The sequence below is a fragment of the Tasmannia lanceolata genome, unplaced genomic scaffold (genome assembly GCF_043159265.1).
Source record: "Tasmannia lanceolata isolate RefF3 unplaced genomic scaffold, GAP_Taslan_0.1 ptg000015l, whole genome shotgun sequence".
In the NCBI taxonomy this organism is placed as follows: domain Eukaryota; kingdom Viridiplantae; phylum Streptophyta; class Magnoliopsida; order Canellales; family Winteraceae; genus Tasmannia; species Tasmannia lanceolata.
In genome coordinates this window covers 56,687,552-56,700,887 of record NW_027518692.1, presented here as the reverse complement: position 1 = coordinate 56,700,887, position 13,336 = coordinate 56,687,552, and positions in this window count along the sequence as shown.

Below are 13,336 nucleotides of genomic sequence, written 5' to 3'. Positions count from 1 at the left end.
CCAACCGAATACTTACAACTCATGGAGTTCAACTGACCAAGTAACACTACAAATTATTTCATATATTTGGGATATACAACACGCTACCCAGAGTGCAAACCACTTACCTTGAGATTTCACCATTCCAAATCTCAAGGTATCACAATTGTACCCATCACCCATGGATACTACACTTGCTCTTATTCACTATAACATATCAAATAATTTACTATAGACCATACATGAATAGACCAGCCTAATTTAGAACCCACTCATCATGCGAATAAGTGTGATTACTTGTAGAAGACTGTGAGAATGTCTCTAACTAAGCTGTGCTTGTCCGGTACTGTCACCGTCATATTTCCAACACCATCGTACGACCTATCATAATTATATTATTTTTTTATCTTCGGTGTCATCCTTTATTTTCAAAATACTAACAAGTCTCATTTAATATTTATAGACTTGTAGGTCCTAATCTAGTGCCCCTAATTCATCTCACTCTGTCTTGATCATTAACAATATAAGCAGGGGCACATGTGATTACAAAGATTTTCAAAATGATGTGTAGTAGAATCCATAGAGTAACGTTTGTTTCATGAGAAGAGGGTATATGGTAATAGTGCTACTTTCTGTATGCAATTAACAGTCACTTCAATCCATGGTGTTAGATCTTTTTTTTTAGACGAAAGTTGTTGTGGACGATTCATCTCTTCTTCCATATAGAAGTGGGAGCCTCAGCTCTCTCCAGATCTGTTTTAGGGTTTCGAATTTTATCAGATCTTTAATGGCTGCCGTTTCAGGGGCATCGATCTGCGTTTCTTCTAGTTCCCGTTTCTCACAGCAGAACCAGTGACGATGATGATCGATTTGTGAAAAGGGAGATCTGGTTGCAGTGGAAGGAAGATCTGACTCCAATTGGGTTGAATATTGAGAAATACGATGGCACAATCTTATCCGAAAAAAGAAGTACCCTTCTTCTCTAGATAGTTTCTTGAAAAAAGAAGTACCCTTCTTCTCTAGATAGTTTCTTGAAGCCCCAAAAGGAGATGTACAGAATGTTCAGTTTTCTCCGCTCAAAGATATTTCAATTGCAACACCAGATCGGTTGAGATGGGTTTTGGGGGTTTTTGAAGGATAGCTTTATTTCTTGCCCTTTTGGAGTTTGGGAACAGGTGCTTTCTCCCTCTGCTTCTACTTTTCTGTAAGTGGGTTTGAGTTGGGGTATGTGAAAACTTTGAGGTTTTGGGTCTTTGTTGGGAATCAATTTTGTGGTTCTGTGGTATAGGTCTCTTTGCAGAGACCATTCGTGAAGGGCACGGTTCTGTGGTATAGGTCTCTTTGGCAGTTTAGTTGCAGAAATGCTCTTGCAATTACGCCTCCTTGATGTTCGATGAAATGCCTCAAAGAGACTTGCCAACTATTGTTTGCAGGGACATTCCAGTAGTGATGCCCACCGGGTGTTTGAAGAAACGTCTATGCGAACTATATTGCGAAGGGGCATAGCGTAAACCCATATAATCTCTTCCATTTTCGGTCTTTATATAGCCCATTCATCATCACCAATCTCAGCCGATTGCACCACGGATTGTCGACGGTCATTCAGGAATCAATCAATACAAGTTACTCTCGGAGAGATACTATAAGTAGGAGCCGTGAGGGCTATACCCGCCTTCTAGTGCCACCGCACCGTTAGTATCTCAACACCTGGACACCTTGTGTGTAAAACGGACATAGTTCGTATGCTGGACGATAGTCACAGCATACAAGTAACTATGCACCCGGCCAGGTGGACCTCACGACATTAAATCTGGTCGCCATCTACAGAAAGATTCTCGCACAAGGATAATTTTGCAGGGAGAGGGATCTTCTTCTCATCTGTATCCTCTACCTCTTCTTCTTCAGCTCCTTCAGATTCGGTGTCTTCCTCCATCTCGGTCTCCGCGTGGGTTTCCGATCCAGAATCCGGTGGATTCTCACGGCTCGGTGGTCGGCACATTTTGCAGAGCGGAGGAGGATTCCGTGACAATTATGACCTCCGTCGGGGTGAGAGGTGGTGGGGGAGATCGCCCTAGATGGGCCAGTGGGGCGAATTTGATCCCTCTTGGGGTCCGGCGGATCAACCCCGAAGCAGGCCTTTTGGGCGATTCTGTAGGAGGTTGGAAGAAGTTTGGCTCTGAGCCGGCAGTTGGGCAGAGAAATTGGCCTCACCGATATGAAGAGGAGGAGTGGCTACCCGTCCGAAGCAAGAAGGGAAGACGAATGGAGAGTGCCTTCCACAAAAGAAAGAATAGAGAACTGGGAGATTGGAGATGTTGCAGATGTGCTTTCAGGAATTTTCGAAGGAGGGTTAGATGTTGGAAGTGTCATAAAGTCTGGTCCAGTTCGGACTTCAATTTTCCAGGGCACCAAGAACAGTCAGCGGATCCGATGGTGAGGAGGGGGCTTGTTCCTAAACCAACAGCGCCTCAAGCAGAGAATGTTAGAATGGAGCCGTTGCTTCCTGCAACTTCGGAAGGTGTAGCTTTCAACCTTGAAGTAGTCCCCCTTAAGTCTATTAGTAATGCAGACTTAGGCTTATGGGGGAAGATGAAGGAAGGGTGGGATGGTGATCTGGATGCGCTGGAAGACTGGCTCTCTCGCAATAGCAGGACTAAAGCTGTGGTGTATAAAATTGCTCCTTTAGAAATCCAAATTTCCATCCCAGCGGGCGCTAATCGATCCCACTTAATCAGAGATTGGTGCTCTCCATCCCATTCTCCTCTGGAAGATCTACAGAAGTGGGATACAAAATTTCCTAAGGCGGGGAAGCCTTCCTGGTGGAAAATAGAAGGAGTTCCGCCTGAAGCATGGTGCGCCGATAATTTTCAGCGTATAGGGAGGAAAATAGGCCAGGTGGTGGAGGTAGATTTGTCGTGTTATGCGGGTTTCGGATATGAAGTGGGTAGGATGCTGATCATGTCTGAAGGACGCCCCGGAAGTGAACTATCTCTCCAAAGCTCTATCGATGGCACAATTCGTTGGATTCTAGCCTCCCGGGAAAGAGTTGACGACGACTTTGCAAAAATCTCCTCTCCTTCTCCGGCTGGGCAGATGGTTTCCGAAGAAGAGTTGGGTCTTCCTTTAAATATTCCTACTGAAGGGGTAAGTGAAGCTGAAGTAGTTCACCATCCCATAACTGCAATCTATGATGTCTTCAATGCCATCAATGAAACCTCATCATTGCTGTCGGTGCCGGAGATAAATGCTGGGGTCGTCGGGTTGGTGGAGTCGGAGATTCCTTCACATTCAGCCTATTGTGCGCAGAAAGCGGCACCGGTTAGCAGCATCTCACCTGGCAAAAATGCTGAATTTCAAAAAGAGGGTCCCTCACATGCATACAGGTGGTCCAGTGGAGCTGGTCCTATTCAAGACTCATCAGCAACAGCTACTCCTTACTCTAAGGTCAACAGCTTTGAAGATATTATCTCAGCCTTATCCCCTCCGCACCACAGCGACTCTCCTCGAGTAGATGTAATCTACGTGCCCGATTCGGGTCCAATGGAATTTTCTGAAAGAGAAGTTGCTTCAGAGGACCTTTGGGCTTCTCCACTGGCGAGTCCTGGGAACCAGGAGGAGAGCCTCATCCACGACTCAAGCACAATGGGCGCTACTCTCACGTATTCTGAGACTGAGGAGGAGCTCGGTGACAACCGGGTGTGGGGGCATAGTCTGCAAAGTCACAAGAGTAGATGTATCCTTATCTCTCGTGATGACCGTTTCTTCATTCAGTGCCGGGTGGGGCAAAGGAAGGTGATCATTGATTATAGTGGTTTGGGAGGTATAAAGCATTTATTCTCTGGTGAAGTTAGGGAGTGGTCTTTTCGCTCGCTCGTCAGGGTATCGCTTGGAAGTTTCTCCCATCTTTGTCCACTGAGATGGTGTAGCAAGGCGGATTTTCAGCTCCTGCCTTGTGACTCAGAACTATCTTATGTCCCTCCACGGAATGACTCGGGCTTGGTTTCTTCCCAACAGGTGCTTGAATTGATGGTGGATCATACCATGCACATTAGTTCTCATCTGGGTCTAATATTTCCGGGTCCCGTTGAGGAATATAGGTCTAGCATAAAGGAGGCAGAACTACGAGAGGTCGCTGGAGTGTCATCTCCAGTCTCCATATCCGAAGTAAACCTGAAACGCACGGAGCGCGAATTGGTGAGACTTCAATCGGATATCAATTATGATTCTGGATCGCATAGCAAAGGTCTCACATCCCAGAAAAAAGGAAGAAAGTCTGGTATCAGGGCGGGGAGGAATTCATCGGAATATAGTTGTTAATGAAGATTTTATCCTGGAATATAAACGGCTTGGGCTCTCTGGAGAAAAGAATTCAAATCAAAGCATTAGTTAAACATCGGCGCCCTGAGGTTGTTTGTCTCCAGGAAACAAAGATGGAGCAAATCCGTAACATAGATATGAGAAGCATGGGGTTCAATACTGACTGGAATTTTGCTTTCTTAGCATCCAAAGGAGCTTCAGGGGGCATCTTGGTGGCTTGGGATTCAGTCTTGTGGGCCAGCACAGATGTTTGGCGTGGAGTTTTCTCTCTCTCCGTTGCTTTCCGTAAATGCAATGATAATTCAGTCTGGTTCTTCTCAGGTGTCTATGGTCCTTTGTCATCCTCTGAGAAGTGTCTTTTTTGGGAAGAATTAAATCAGACGCGTCGCCTATGTTCCGCTCCTTGGTGTATCGGGGGGGATTTCAATGAAGTTCTAGGATCAAGAGATCGACTTGGGGGTCAGCGAGTCACTGCGGGCATGAGATCTTTCGCTGATTTCATCGCAATCAACGAGCTCGCAGATTTACCTTTGGGTGGCTCCTCTTTCACCTGGGCCAGAGGTTCGAACCGGAGTCGGCTTGACCGATTTCTTCTCTCGGGTGACTGGTTGGCAATTCTTTCTGAAGTCTATCAGCAGGCTTTACCCCATTCAGTTTCCGACCATTGCCCTCTCCTTTTGTCTCCTAAAATGGAGTTCTGGGGCCCGCCCCCCTTCAGATTTGAATTAGCTTGGCTGGAAAATCCCCAAATGGAGGCTCTCTTAGTCCGATGGTGGTCTGAAAGCGTCTTTGAAGGTCCAGGGGACGTAGTTATAGGCAAAAAATTACGCTTCATTAAGGGGAAATTAAAAGAGTGGGATAAGGAGCAGAAAGAAGTGGACCAAGGCAGGAAGAGGATTCTTGAGGACAGATTGATGGAGATAAATACATTGGCAGAGAGTGGTTTGGCCTCGGCGGAGGATTATGAGCAACAAGGAAGATTAATTCAAGAGCATAAAGAGTTGTTGATGCTTAAAGAAATCTCTTGGCGCCAAAGATCTCGAGTCAAGTGGTTGTTGGAGGGAGATAAAAACACAGCCTTCTTCCATGCCATGGCTAGTGCTCGCAGAAGAAGGAACAGAATTGAATCCTTAGAAGTGGAGGGGGAGATTGTATCTGACAAGGAGCGAATTATTGAAGAAATTATTGAATTCTACAGATCTTTATACTCAGCTGATGGGATGTTACGCCCAATTCCTCAAGACATTTGTTTTGCTAGCTTAAGCCTGGAAGCCTCAGCCGGATTGGAAATCCCTTTCTCTGAGGTGGAAATCCGATCAGCACTATTTTCTCTGGCAAAAGATAAAGCCCCTGGACCCGATGGTTTTTGTTTGGCTTTCTTTCAAACTTGCTGGGAAACAGTAAAATCGGATATTCTTCGATTCTTCATAGAATTTTTTGAGGGAGCCATCCTTGACAAAGGGACAGGTGCAACTTTTCTCGTCCTCATTCCAAAAATTGAAGGAGCAACAAAAAGCTCGGATTTTCGCCCGATTAGCTTGGTGGGCAGCCTTTACAAAGTCCTCGCAAAGGTTCTGGCGGATCGTATCAAAGTGGTTCTTCCTTCAATTATATCGGTCTGTCAAAGTGCCTTCATAAGCAACCGGCAAATTCTTGATTGTTCTTTAACAGCCAATGAAGCCATTGACTATTATCGGAGGAAGGGGGAAGGCGGCATTCTATGCAAGCTTGACATGGAGAAGGCATATGACCGAGTGGATTGGGCAGCATTAGATTTTCTCATGGGTCGTATGGGCTTTGGGGGAAGGTGGAGAGGGTGGATCCGGAACTGCTTATCGTCCGCCTGGTTTTCTGTCCTCATCAACGGATCAGCAAAAGGATTCTTCAAATCTTCTAGAGGATTGCGGCAGGGCGATCCTCTCTCTCCTTTTCTTTTCCTGATTGTGGCCGAATCACTGTGCAGACTGCTGAAAAAAGGAAGTGAGTTGGGGCTATATCAAGGGTTCCTTATTGGCGAGAGCAAGGTGGAAGTATCGCTTCTTCAGTTTGCGGATGACACTCTTCTGTTCTGTTCTCCGGTCATATCCCAGATTCTTAACCTTAAAGCTATGCTTCGTTGTTATGAGATGGTTTCGGGTCAAAGATCTAATTTCGCAAAATCTCGGTTGTTCGCGATCAACGTTTCTGAGAACGATGCATCCTTTTTCGCCGGAATTATGGGGTGTGATTTAGATGTCTTTCCAGCAACCTATCTGGGTCTTCCTCTTGGTGTGGGTCGACCGAAACACAACCTATGGGCTCCTATTATTCAAAGGATTGAGCGACGTTTGGCCACCTGGAAGCGCCGGTTGGTTTCCAAAGGAGGTAGATTGGTGCTTATAAAGGCCGTTCTATCCAATATGCCGATATATTTTCTATCTCTTTTTCAATGTCCCGCCTCGGTTGCTAAACGCATCGAACAAATTCAGAGACGCTTCCTGTGGGGCGGATCAGGGTCTTCCAAGGGGGTCTCCCTGATTAAATGGAGTATGGTCTGCTTGCCTACTAAAAATGGAGGTTTGGGTATCAGGAGGGTTCAGAGTTTTAACCAGGCCCTTATGGGCAAGTGGCTGTGGAGATTTGGCGAAGAACAATCCTCTTTGTGGGTCCGGGTCATTGGAAGTAAGTATGGTTCAGATCATGGGCATTGGGACTCTGTTGATAATTTTAAACTCAAAGGTCTCACGGCTTGGAGGGACATCTTGAAGTTGAAGTCGTTATTTGCTCCTGGCGTCCGATTCAGAGTATATAGGGGGGATCGGATTCGGTTCTGGCAGGATCCTTGGTGTTCGGACGATCCTCTTCAAGTGATGTTTCCTGACTTATTCATCGTTTCATCTCAGAAAGAGGTCTGGGTGTCGGAATGTTTTGTAAGGGAACATGGGAAGGTGGCTTGGTCTCTTAAGTTTCGCAGAGACTTCTTTGTTAGGGAGTTAAACTCTTACAACGCCCTCCTCTCCTTATTGGATTCTTGCTTCATCAAGTCTTCGGGCGTAGATCGTCGGATTTGGATTTGGAATCCTTCGGGGATATTTTCAGTCAAATCTTTTTATAACCATCTGATCCCTTCTTCAGTGGAGCATGTGTCCTCCTCGTTTTGGAGACAATCTTGCCCTCCGAGAGTTGCTTTCTTTGGGTGGTCGGTTAGCTGGGGCCGCATTCAAACTATGGATTTTTTGAGGAAACGAGGAATGTGGTTGGTAGATCACTGTCCTCTATGTTTATCCGCTGGGGAATCCATTGACCACCTTTTCATACACTGTAAGGTTGCTCGCCATATTTGGGGTCTTATTTTTTCTCGTTTTGGAATCAGTTGGGTCCCCTCCAACTCTATGGCTGAATTCATTCAGAGTTGGGCCTGGACTCCTTGGAAAAGGAAAGGCAGAACGCTGTGGAAGATGTGTCTCCTGGCCTCATGGTGGTTCTTGTGGAAAGAGAGGAATGCTCGTATCTTTGAAGGGAAGGCTAGATCTCCCTATTGGATTTATATTCAGTTGATAGCTGCGGTCATATCCTGGGCTCGAAGCCTTCCTCTGTTTCGTTTTGTTTCAGCTTTCGACCTCTGGGAAGGATGGTCAATCACATGCTTGGAATCGGCTACCAAAGTGAAAATCCTCCCCTCCTGGATTCCTCCTCCTCCGGGATCCCTGAAACTTAACTTTGACGGATCGTCTATCGGCAATCCAGGAATGGCAGGAGTAGGGGGGTTATGTAGAAACCACAAAGGGGAAGTCCTCTGGGTCTACTCGGGACCTATCGGAGTGGCAGACTCAAACGAGGCAGAGGTACGAGCCGTTCATAGCGGGCTTCTCTCGATGCCTCGTCTAGAGTGCGACAAAATTATCGTCGAAGGGGATTCCTTAAATGTTATTCGCTGGCTTTCGGGTAACGCTTCTCCCCCTTGGCGATTTTTGCCTCTCTTAGAGGAAATAGAGGACAGGGCTAAGGGCTCCTCAATAGTTTTTCGCCATGTCAGGAGATCAGCCAATGCGGAAGCAGACTCCCTTGCCAAGAAAGGAGTCTTTCGGGCCGCGTTTGAGTGCTTTGACTATCTACCTCCTTGAATTATTGTACTGCTATCTTTGTATTATCTTTGTTCCTTCAGGACCACCTCGGTTCTGTTTTTACATATATATATATATATATAATCTGTTGCCCTTTTCAAAAAAAAACAATATAAGCAGGGGCATCATTGTCTGTGACCTTTACGCTCAGTTCTCTTATTTTCTTTTCCCCCAGTTTTCCGCGGAAACATGGGTTTTTTTCCTCGGAAACTCTGCTTTTGGGTGTTCTTTTACTTTCCCTGGAAACTTTTTAATCCAACGTGTAAAAAAAAAAAAAAACGTGTAAAATTACTTTCCTTCACTTCACTCGGGGCTCTTTTCCGAGCCCTACTATCGGAAACTCCTCTTTTCTCCCGAGTTTCCCCGACATCGCGTGGGTTCGAGAGAGAAAAAAAAGGCCTCGCGTCTTCAACCTCTCTCCACCAGCCATCTGCAAGTCTGGATGTAGCATTTAGTACCTCTCAACCTTCAGCTTCATCATCTTCAAGCTTCAAAAGCAAACCAGGTAATCTCTCTCTCTCTCTCTCTCTCTCTCTCTCTCTCTCTCTCTGTGTTCCATCTTTGCTTTTTTCGTTTTTCTTATCTATACAAACAGCTTATGATTGAAACCCTATTTTGTTTTCTATGAAATAGGGTTGGTGTTTTTGTGGTACTGGTTTTTTTCTGATTGAAATCCTATTTTGTTTACGTGAAATGGGGTTTTGGTGGTACAAATTTTTGTGTTTCAGATTTTTTTTTTATTGAAACCCTATTTCGTTTCTGTGAAATAGTGTTTTTCTAATTGAAACCTAAAATGGAGTTCGACTCAGATTTTTGTGATTGAAACTAGAAATGGAAATGGAATTTCCAACAAGGGTTTGCTTGATTTTTCCAACAATGGTCTGTTTGTTTTTTTTATTTGATTGTTGTTTATGTGAAATAGGATTTTCCAATAAGGATATGTTTGTTTGCATTTGATTATGTATATCTCTAAATACAATGTGTTGTGTTTTGATCTTGGGTTGTTTCCGTTATTTTTTTGCTCTCAATTTATCAGTTTAATTGTTATATTGTTATTCCTCTTATGTGTTACAAGCCCCTTTCCATGTCATGTATGGGGCTTGTAACAATTGTTATTGTTATTCTTATTTTGATTGACTTCAGAGGGTTGGACCCACTTATTTTAGACTAGATTCTATGTTGGCATCATTCTGCATGTCAGTTTGTCACAGTTTCTGTTTAACATGTTTCTATTGAGTTTCCCTGCAACAAAACACATATTTCTGTAGTTTCTGTGAGGTTTCTGTCAGGTTTCTGTGCAACGAAACGCTCATCTGACAGGTTTCTTTTCCTCCACTTTTATTTCTTTCACATCAGTTTACTTCCCTTCCCTTCACTTCCCTTTCCTTTCCTTTCCTTTCTCGATGAGAGAACTGAGCTACCATCGATCGGTTCTCCGACAAATAGTTAGAGCCATAATGACTGCATAAATTTTTCTTGCAATTGATTTGTGTACAAATCTTGGCAAGAACATCTCGTGGGCGAGTTACGGTTGTTGGTGCCCTTGGTTGCTCCAAATATGGATTTTCATGCTGTCTCTCGAATAAAAAATCTCAGAGCAAGAGCAAGAGCAGTGGCAGAGCCAAGATTCATACATAAAAGGGGGCAGGAATCAAATTATAAAGTGGGTTGGGCCAATTGAGTTAGGCTTATTAAGGAGTTTGGCGCAACTCAACAGGGGCAACTGCCCCCTATGCTACATCTAGCTCCCCTCTGAGCAAGAGTGAAGAAGATGAAATTTTGGTGCGAGAAATCAATTCCCGATTTCCTATTTTGCTTTTTCAATCTAAATTTAAATTCGAAGAAGATGGTAACCATGAGAACTGGTGACAGTCTTTCATTTGAACTCTCGATCTCTACAGCAAAACTTCGATCAAAATTTTCAGCACATCTTTGAACATTTAATAAAAATATTAAAAACCCATCAATATTAAACTAACACCACAAGTATCAATGGATCGAAAAACAAGATAAAGACAGCTAACTCTTAATAAAATAACTTGGTTTCTATCCTCCTGAGATTATTTGTTTATTAATATTATAAATATGTGAAGAAAAGATGTGTAATGCCTGGATGATGCAAAAGGGCAACCAAAACATTAAACTAGTTTAAATATGGAAGTTCCACTGTATTCATGCAACCTGCAAGTGGTGAGAAAAAGGTTGGTGTGCTTATATCTTGGAGTGATGTTGGAAAATGTGGTGAATTAAAGATTATGAAAAAGTTTAAGAAAAATCATTTTGCTTTATTAGGTTTTCAAAAGGTCACTTGAAGGCATTTTTCATAACCCCCTTCTTCATTAATTTGAATTGGTCTGTGAGTTCTACTTTTAAGCCCACATTGTAAGAGTCACAAGTTATATGAGGAGATACATGTTCTCTCTGCCAATACTTTTTACGAATATGAATTCTCTTACGGCTCTGTGTGAAGCACTGAACCAAATGCACATGGATTGGGCACAACTGCACAAGAGCCCTTGCACGTCATTGCAGGTGGCTTTTTCTCAGGCCCATCATTTTACAGCACATGTTTTGCTAAGGTGAGGCCCATCATTTTACACCTGACATGGAAATGATACATTTGATCTTTTTCCTTCCTTGGCTGGTAGTGTAAAAGGGTTGTTAAAAACATGTTTCAGATTTCGGTTTCGGAATGCGTTTAGGTCCTCACTGAAATTTTGGCCGAAATCCGTCGAAATCACATTAGCAGCTATTTTTCCCTGTACATAATTTTGACTGAAATTTCCGAAATTTCAGTAATTTTGGCTGAAATTTCGCAATAATATTAAATAATTATAAAAAAAATCGAGATTTTTGGGTGAAGAAATCCCTTAAATTTCGGACGAAATTTTGACATTTCGGCCGATATAAACTACCGTTTCGGGTATTACCTTTCGGACCGAAATTTAAGACCAAGGTTATAAATACGAGGGGGCTGGCCCAAAATAAAAATGGGGCGAAGATATCACTTCCCATGTTTAGATATGGTAAGACCCGCCATCTCTACCCAGACCCATGCACATGACAGAACCCACCACTTTACATGCACCCGCGAGTAGGCACACAATCTCCACCCAAATTCATGCATTAGGGCGGGACCCTCCTTTTTAAACCATGTTTCACAGAGTAGGTCCCACCAACTCCACTCAAACCATGCATCGAGTTGGTTCCGTCATTTTACATCATGTTTTGATGGGGTGATGTTACGATCCTAAGTGGGGGCCCGCCTAGGTATGGGACTAGACCTGGCAAACGGGTGGGCCGGGTCGGGTCAGCCCGCAGGTGATGTGGGTGCGGGTCACACGGGTCGGGTCAGGAAATGACCCGCATTTTTGCGGGTCAGGATTTAGGTGACCCGCGGGTGGGTCGGGTCAACCTGCAGGTCACCCGCAAATTCAAACAGTCATTTATTTTGGGAAATGTTATCACTGGATTTTGATGACGGCGGTATGGCTGGCACCATGGAATGATCCAACCGTCCATTAGATGGCCCACAACCTAAATAGGTTGTGCCCCAAAAATCATTTCAATAGGTTGATCCTAACCCTCCGATCTATAGATTGCTAGGATCAAGTGACCAACCCTCTAACATTCAGATCGAAGGGTTGGGATCAACCTATGGTGTCAGCCACAACCTATTTATATCCTATGGTACCAGCCATAACCTATTCATGCATCAAACCCTTAAAAATTAGATTAGCATGACAAAATCACCATCCTTTGCATTAGAAAAAAAAGCCATCTAACTAGATCAGCATGACAAAATCACCACCCTTAAAAAAGCCAAATGACCCGCGGGTGGCCGCGGGTTGACCCAACCCGTGTTTTTGCGGGTTGGATCACCCGTGGGTCAATTTTGACGGGTCACTAAAACTCATACCCGTGCCCGCAAATTTGCGAGTGAGTTGGGTCGACCCGCGAACACGGGTCGTGTTTGCCAGGTCTATATGGGACTGGGTGGGACCCATCCCGGTATGGGACAGGTCTAAAGGGCTTTGCCTTACGTGTTCCATCAGCTCTGGAGCTTTTGGCGTATCGGTAAGGTACCTAACATTTGGTATCAGAACAGCCATAACGTCCTGTGTTCGAGTCACGGAATGGGCGACATGTGGAAAGAGCTACCTGGAAAGAAAGGCCAAAGTGAAAAGGTGTTATAGAGTGGGCCGCCGAGGAAGCATGGTGGAATGTTACGATCCTAAGTGGGGGCCCGCCTAGGTATGGGACTGGGTGGGACCCATCCCGGTATGGGACAGGTTTAAAGGGCTTTGCCTTACGCGTTCCATTAGCTATGGAGCTTTTGGCGTATCGATAAGGTACCTAACATTTGTATCAGAGTAGCTACCATGTCCCGTGTTCGAGTCACGGAAGGGGCGACCTGTGAAAAGGACTACTTGGAAAAAAGGCCAGAGTGAAGGCCGTCATAGAGTGGGCCGCTGAGGACGGTTGGTGCGGAAGCGTGATGGTATGTTACGGTCCTAAGTGGGGCCCACCTAAGTATGGGACTGGGTGGGACCCATCCCGGTATGGAACGCGTTAGGCAAGGCCCTTTAAGCCTGTCCCATACCAGGCTGGGTCCCACCCACTCCCATACCTAGGCAGGCCCCACTTAGGATCGTAACAGGTGAGTCCCACATTCTCCACCCAAGCCCATGCATAGGGTGGAACCCAACATTTTACACGTGTTTCAATGGGTTGTTCCTCTCTCCCTCTCTCTCTCGTAGCTCTTTTTGGTAGTGAATTATTAGATGAAGCGGACCAAGTTTCTACATACCAACCCCAACCTACGTTTAACTGTCAAGAAAAAATGGCCAACCTCGAGTAGAGGCTCACTTAAAAGTTTAAAACCCACCTAAGAATGGGCAAGGTTAGGTTGTGTCTGGCAACAAGTCTAATTCTTG